We start from the raw sequence: 8,628 nt of genomic DNA, 5'->3' as shown, positions 1-8,628 counted from the left end.
TCGGTGGAATGTGTCGATGGAAGTGCATTCAATGAAAAGCCCTTTCGAAAAGTTAATATAGACCCAATAAATGCATTAACTTGGCAGCTCCTATTAGATGCAAAACAAAAAGTGAAGTTTAAAAGTAAACCAGTCTGGTGGTACACATGTATACATAAGAAACATAATACAAGAAAAAAAAGCTTCTTAAATTATAAAGCAAAACAAAACACTCTCAGATAAAGGTTAACATCAACAAATTTGAAATAACTAAAAAAAAAAAACACCATCAGGAAAACAAAGGCATCTTTTGAATATAGACTAGCATCAGAAGTTAAAAAGAATTGCAAATAATACTTTATCAGTGCTAGAAAACTAAGGAATAACACTCAGTATTTCTCAGAATATACCCAAAATGTCATGACCTACTCAGATCCTATAGATATAGCCAACAAGCTGACAAAGAAATTCATTGCAACGTTCACCCCTTAAACAAGTACACAAAGCCCACATATCCCAGAAAATCTCACCTCCACCATCATACCCAAATAATACTTGCTAAAGGTGCACTCCATAATAAAAAAAGTACATCATCCATGGGACCTGCTAATACACCTGGTTACCTGTTAAACTGTAGGAAACGTGTTCGAGTAGACCTACTCCAACAGCTATTCAATCTAAGACTAGTCACGGATTTTACCAATGGACTATGGTGCCGAGCTGTTGTAATGCCACTTAACAAAGGCGGATCCATAGCTGACTGCAAAAACTACACACCTATTAGCCTGACTAATTTCATCTGCAAAGCCATTGGACATAATCACAACTGATAAAATTAACTATCATATCAAATATCTTATAAGGCTTGATGTCTAGCAGTTTGGCTTTGTTAAGGGTAGATCCTGTCTATGAATCAGGTCAACTTTTATGAGAGAAGATCTCAAGCCATGGGCAGTGGAAATGGTGTCCATATGGCATATTTCAACCTGGTTAAGGCTTTTGACATCATACCTAATGCTAGCATAATAAATAAACTTAAAGATTTCCAAATTGACCTATATGTAGTTAGGCTGATAGCAAACTAGTTGAGAGTAGCAAGTCAGATGTAGGTCACTGGTGGTGTACCTCAGGGTTCTATGCCAGGACCTCTACTATTTGGCATATATATTGCAGATCTCCAAATTACAAATTGGGATCTCTGGCTACTTATATTTGTGGATGACTGCAAAACTGGTGTCACCCTCTCAAGTCTCCCTCTGATACATAGAAGTTCTATCTGGAGCTCACACATGTCAACAGCTAGTGCTCAGAAAATTAATTAAACTAAATGCTAAAAAATGCAATATCAGTGCACTTGGTAAACATTATTTTTATCTATCTTATTGCATAGGCAACATAGCACTTCAAAATACAAGTGCGGTCAGACACCTTAGAAAAAAAGCAATTATCTTTGACAATCTCACTGCAATAGTGACTTGGAAATCTTTTTACCTGGTGCAGCTGATTGCAAAAAAGTATTTCATCTAGATCCAAGGAAGTTCTTATGTGTATATATTCCACATTAATAAGATCTATTATTGAATGCAGTGCCCTTCTGGGGATAGTTTTTACTTGGCATATCATGCAACTGGAAAGACCCAAGCTTATAAAACAACACCCAAAACCTCATAATTGGAAATATATAACAAAAGGACACTCGATACAGTTAACTGTAGATATTAAAACAAATATCTTATTATTGATAAAATATACATCCTTTACACAATACTGGAAAGTTTTTAATTGGAAGTGCTTGCACAGAGCATTCTTAACCCCAGACAGAATCCGTAAAATTAGTTCTTCCATAAAAGGAATATGTTGGAGATGTGAGCAAGTGCACAATGCAGATTGGAACCCCGTTTTCTTTGATTGTGTTAAAATTAAGCCATTTTCGAATGGTATTAATAACCTTCTACAAGATTTATTTAATGAATCATTTTATTTAACTAAAGCTCTTGTATTATTAAATGTGAATGAAGGTCCTCATTTGAATAGGTCAAACATGTATCTAGTATGGACTATACTTGCAATTTCAAGGAAGTGTATAACAAGAAGATGGAATGCAAACACAATACCAACTTTGGAAGACTTCTACAGCCTACTGAAGACCACAGTATTAGTGGAAATTAAAATTAAAGAACTAAGAATTTATCCAAAGCCATTTATCAACAACCCTTGGGGAAAAGTCTTATCATTGACTGACACTATATAATAATTGATCAGACACTCTGATAATGGATTGGACATACTTATAAAGTAACTTGTATACATTAAGATCTGTTATAGTGTCAGGCTAATGTAAACAATATACGTAGTTATTTAAGATGTTATATATAAATACTAGGGAATTCATTCAAATGTATTTGAAAAATAATTTTTTTTTGAGAAAGATCCAAGCTGTTCCTCATTAAAAAGATCACTGACTTCAAAGACAACTGAACCAGTAGGGGCTGGAAGCATTGTCCATTTATTCAACATCTTATAGACTTTTCATGAGCAATTTGTGCCCTACCTTTCTGGCTATTATGGACACTGTAGTCCGAAAACTCATAGCCTCACAAATCAGACAGTGCCACTGACACTAGAAACAGAGTTCTAATTTGTTTCAACAAATACACAAAACATGGTAAAGAGGCAAGTTCATCATGCAATGCTTACCCCTTCACTGGAACAAACTTGCACACCAAATTAAGAACTGTGCCGCACTTTCTTCCTTCAAAAAGGAATTGGACAACTTGATGGTTATCCACAAATGCATCCCTGGTTTGACTGACCTGTTGCATATTGCAAAAGGAGCTTAGGTCTAAGGGTGGGCGTTGGGAAGGAGTAAATGTGAAGCATTTCTCCCCGGTTCTCCGCTGAAAACAGGCTCTGTGGAACCTAGTCGGACATTCCCGGTCATCAAATGTTAAATAAAATAAATAAATAAATAAAATAAAAAATGAACATGTTTCTTTGTATTCTCTAATTCTGTGATTCTATGATTGGGACTCACCGACTTCAGCAGCAGCAATCTCAGCACACACGCACGTACACAGTCGTGTGAGCATGCAAACACGCATATGCATGTGTGTGTATGTGCGTGTGTGATGTATGAAATTATAAAGGGTTTTATTACTTATAACACTGTAGTGACACAGACTGAGTCAAAATCTCTGCGTGAAGAGCATATTGTTGGAGTCTGAGTAAAAAACATTGAGTTCAGCCCTGCGAAATATCCCAGTTAAATAATGTTTATATTCCTCATGTCGTCCTGAATTATTATACCCCTAATTTTAGGATAGGTCAAAGCATGGTTGGAATCACTTGCCTGGGAGTCTTTACATGACTGGTAAAACAAAGCATGCTTCAGTCACTTATGCACAATGCTCCGTCAATAATAGTATTTCTAAAGATTAAAATAGAATTTGTTTCTATTTGTATATTTATTTTTAGAATGTTCAAGTTTGGGTATTCCTTGTTCAGGATTACAAAGTGCATTCTGATATGCAGCAAATGTCTTGTATTTATACAATATTTTCTCTTTTTTTGAACTTTCTAAGATGGTGTACTTAACTCAGGTAAAGTATTTTATTTTAATCTGATTGGAAACAATGCAATGTGATTATATGGAAGCCATGCCAGCCCTTCATTAACCCTTTAGCATTACCATACATTGTATTTTTTCTAAGCAATTAGTTTGACTAATCTGTATTGCTTACATTTCTGTATTTTTCGTTTAGTGAAATGTTTTGTATTTGTCCCGGGCTGAGAGTGAAACTGGTCAAAATTGATGCACTGCCCCAGTTAACAAATATAAATGAATAGATTTTAAAGAGCTTGTCATCTCTGATAAATATTCTGGAACCTTCTGTTACACATACATACAAGGGTAATCATATCCTTACATGACAACCTCTACTAAGATTATTCTACTGTGTTCCCATGCCCACTACTGTTTCATTTTCCTCACAGCTTCTAGTAAAAATATGATCACTCTTTGTGCGTTATTACTAGGTTCAACCAGTTTTTAATGTGCATAAATGCTTCACTATATTAATCATTTCTAACATCAATTATTTTACTTTATTGCATTGCATTTTATTTTATTTTACTTTACATTTGATTACCAGGGTGGGATGATTTAAGCAATGTAGTCAAAATGTTACAATATGTGAGCAAATGTTCATGACAGCGTTACACTTAAAAGCGTTATCCCTTGCTAATTTAACATGTGTGAACTTTCTCTCTCGATGTATATGATATTTAAACTATGCCACAATCTCACTTTATCAAAACTGGAAGACATAAAACTTTGTCAGCAACACAAGTTACTTACAGGATTGTTACTAGCAGTAATAGCAGTGTGACACATGTGAGATACAGTTCAGATAAATAAAAACAATAGTCTAGGTTTTTGCTACAGTAACATATTGTTTTTAATTTTACAAAATGATGATTGCAGCATTTCCTTTTGTTGCGCTGATGGACTCACAGTCTCATAGGTTCTTTGATGATTAGTAAATTAACAATCCCGGGGAGGACTTTTTAAACCGATTAGTAAATTAACAATCCCGGGGAGGACTTTTTAAACCGATTAGTAAATTAACAATCCCGGGGAGGACTTTTTAAACCGATTAGTAAATTAACAATCCTGGGGAGGACTTTTTAAACCGATTAGTAAATTAACAATCTCGCAGAGGACTTTTTAAACCTAGCCTTGCTTCCCAAATGTATCTGGAAGGCTGGTACTCTAGGAGTGTTTTATGGTGTATATGTAGACTTGGGCATGGGGTGGTCAAGCATTTACAGGCTGCCTCTATCTAATAGAGATACAGATGCCAGGCTAGGAGTAAATTTCCAATTCCCCATCCATTAGTTCAAGTTACAGTAGTATTGGGTTAGAGAAGACTTCTGCTTGACATTGCAGAGAAGCCCCATGCAGAGAAAGGGTAGTCGCTCAGATACAGACATGTTCCTCCAGCGTGTTCTGTTTATGATGCAGGTGAGGTTTAGGTCCCTAGATCAGGTAATTCTGATGCTGTTTTTTCGCTGATGTGCATATGGTCAATTAGACACTGATTCATAGATAAGTACTAGGCTAACTGTCCTTCCTGCAATGTGAATGCTCTTTTTTTGCATATGTCTAATCAGGTACATATATAAGGAGATACTCATTGAATAATCAGATGAGAGTACAGCAGAACAATGACATTCTTGGACCTAGATGCCATGCCATTGCTTATAAGTCATGCAACATAGGATGGTTTCCTTATCACCATAGAAACATGATGGTCAAATGCTACGTTATCTACAAGCTTTCCTAGATCATTGTCTGCTGGGTGTAGTCTCAGGGTTGTATTGTGAATGTGGTAGTTCCCAGGGTTATCTGTCTTCTCCTAGGATAATTTAATGCATTTCATGCCACTGAGTTTTAGACCACAACTCTAGCACTGGTTATTTGTCTGTGTCACTTCTCCTTGGGGGGTATTTGTGTCACTATGGGATTTTATGACTGCAAACCAAACAGTTCGCAGTCATCTGCAAACTTGGTCAGCCAGAGGCTCTTGACATTGGCTTTGATCTCAGAGAAATAGATAAGAAAAAGAAGCGGCCCCAGCACCAAGCCCTGAGGGGCTCCATTAGTGACTGGACTCTTTGTGGAGGTAGACTTCCCTATCCTAACTTCTTAGGTCCTATCTGTGAGCCAACAGGCTATCCAGTGGATGATGTAGGCATTTGCATCTATTTCTGTGTTTTCAAAAACTTGTCCTCAAAAAATACCATACTTAAACGTGTTCATAATAAAAGACATTTCTCCCCTGAAAATGTTAACTCCATCCTATAACAATGTAACTGGACCACTTTTAAACACCTTCCCATCGACTCTGCAGTCTGATACTTCAACAGTACCTTCTTAGATATACTTAATAGTCTGGCACCCCTTAGGACAATCCGCGCTAAAGCAAAATGTCTTCCGTGGCTGACTAAGGTCACCAAGAACTCCTTAAACAAAGAGACAGTGCTTGGTCCAAATATCATGAGACTACAAACTACAAACCAAGCCTCTATGGCATCATATCAACAGTTAAGAAACGGTGCCAAAAAGGAAATCAAAAATGGCAAAAAAACCTATTATACTACCATCCAGCAAAACCAAAACAACCCCTAAAAATTCTGGGCAGCCTTAAAAAAGCTCCTCAATCCTGATCAAGTTGCAATACCAACCCTGGCCACCAAAAATACCAAAGATAGCATACCTGGATAATTTAACTTGCACTTTATTAACTCAGTTTTGTCCCTCCTAAATAGCAGTAATACTCCCCCAGTAATACTGACTGAATTAATAGCTTTAATTCCTTCTCTATAAAACTAATACAGACCAATACCATAAAAAGCTTGTACTCAAACAGAAACCCACATCCCTTTCTGCAGACCAGCTCTGAAAAGAATTTCTCAAACTGGCAGCAGACAGCATCTCATATCCCATCTCTGTCCGAATTAACTGGTCCATTTCTGAACAATATGTCCCCAAACTGGGGAAAATCTCTAACGTCATCCATCTGCACAAAGGCAGCTCCTCTATAGATTTTTCTAATTACCAATATCTATACTATCACCTTTAGTCAAAATTCTCAAAACGTGCATGCATACACAGCTCCTAGACTACTTAAAAAGTAATAACCTGCTCTTTAATTCCCACATGGCTTTAGACCAAAGCATAGTACTACAACTGCATTATTTTATTTCACCAACACTATCAGGGAGCTCCGAAACAATAACCAGCATGAATCCTCAATCTTCCCTAACATATCTAAGGCATTCAACACAGTATCACACTAAAAATTACTAAATGAACTAGCATCCCTAAACCTATCCAATCCAGCTCTATTTTGGCTTCACAGTTACCTAACTGACCACCAGCAAGCAGTTAAGTGTCAAAATTAACTCTCTTCCCTTCTTCCCATCTCAGTAAGCATGCCACAAAACTCAATACTTGGCCCATTGCTCTTCACCATCTTTAGAAATAAACTTGGCTCTACCACCAAATTAGCAAACATCATACAATACCCAGACAAATCTGCCCTTATGTGCTCACCTCCATCTTTTCCAGAACTCCTAGAAAGTACCCAACAATAATTCACAGACATAGAAAATTATCTCAAAAACTAAAATGAATGGGGGACAAATAGGGACAGATTTTAAATATTGCTCTTACAAACTTAGAAAGTTGATAGAATAATAGGTTTTGCATTAGCATGAATTTTCTGAAGGATATGGAGTCTTAAACACAAAATGTTTGTCATTATTTAATGACTTAAATCCTCAGCTATTTGCCAGAAAAGTACAGATTTTAGGAGGAACACACTAAAAATATGAAGCAAAAATATGGACATTCTGCGAAAATCTGTCCAGTTGAGAGGTATGCATACCACCCCCTTTATTATGATCTCCTCCAACAAAAAGAAAATTGAACTGGTAGAACACACCAAGCTTCTCAGAGTAACAATATGCAACTTCTTAAAATTTGAAAAGCATCTAGCACTATCCATTAAAAAGGTGCACATAAAGCTTGGGGTACTTTATAGATCCAAGCCTTACCTCATTAATACCACCCATCAGTCCATCATCTTCATGAACTAAAATGGATAGAACTACCAAACCTACTGTCCTGAACCAATTAACCATGGCACACTCCATCATTCATCAACCCACTAACTGTCCTGCACTCAATAACTTAATTTATCCTTACTCTAACTCCATCACACTATGATTCACTGACAATCACCTACTCAAGGTCACTAAATCCAATAATACCTTTGGAGATTCCCTCTTTTCTAATCGGATATCTAAATAATGGAATTATATTCCTCGTCACCTAAGAAACACCACTGATACTTCCAAATTGAAACTACCACTTAGAGAACACTTTAACAATAACTACCTGTACTACATTGGGGTGGCCCTTCACTCAGTACTCTCCAAGCTTGCTATGTGCTTCATTAATCCTTATCTCTACTATTCTGCACTCTTCATTCATTAACCCAAGAACTCAGTCCTGTATACAACCCTATATACAGTAAGAGTGAGTGTAGATGAAACAGGTTTACCATTACATACAATACAACACCACCATCACAATATAAATATTCTGCTGTACCTCCCCTTTTTGTATATCATTTTAACCATTATCCTATTTTTACTTCTTCATTTCAATTGGATATATTATGCTGCATTGTTTAACTTAAGTGATTACCCATGTGTGAATATTATTTACTTTATGTTATTCTGATCCAAAATGTAATTTACAAAATTTTGCCTTGATGTTAAGTAACAACGATCAATGTAATACCACTTTAATGTACTGTAGTGGAGCTTTTCTCCCCAGGCCTCCACTGAAAATGGGCTCCTGGCCCAGACAGACTTTCCAGGTAAGCAAATATAAAATAAAATAAATACATAACAATAATGAATAAGCACCCAATCAAGGCAGCTCAATCCCTCTTTTGCAAAATAAATAGAACATTTTAGAGGGATAGGTTTCAATAACAGAGAATACCACTTCTCATAACCATCTTCCACTCCACATAAAGCAAAGTATTTCTCTCACACTAGTCAAATTTAATTTGG

This window comes from Protopterus annectens, chromosome 4.part0, assembly GCF_019279795.1.
Source record: "Protopterus annectens isolate FY-2018-M chromosome 4.part0, PAN1.0, whole genome shotgun sequence".
NCBI lineage: Eukaryota > Metazoa > Chordata > Ceratodontiformes > Protopteridae > Protopterus > Protopterus annectens.
This window is presented reverse-complemented; position numbering follows the sequence as displayed.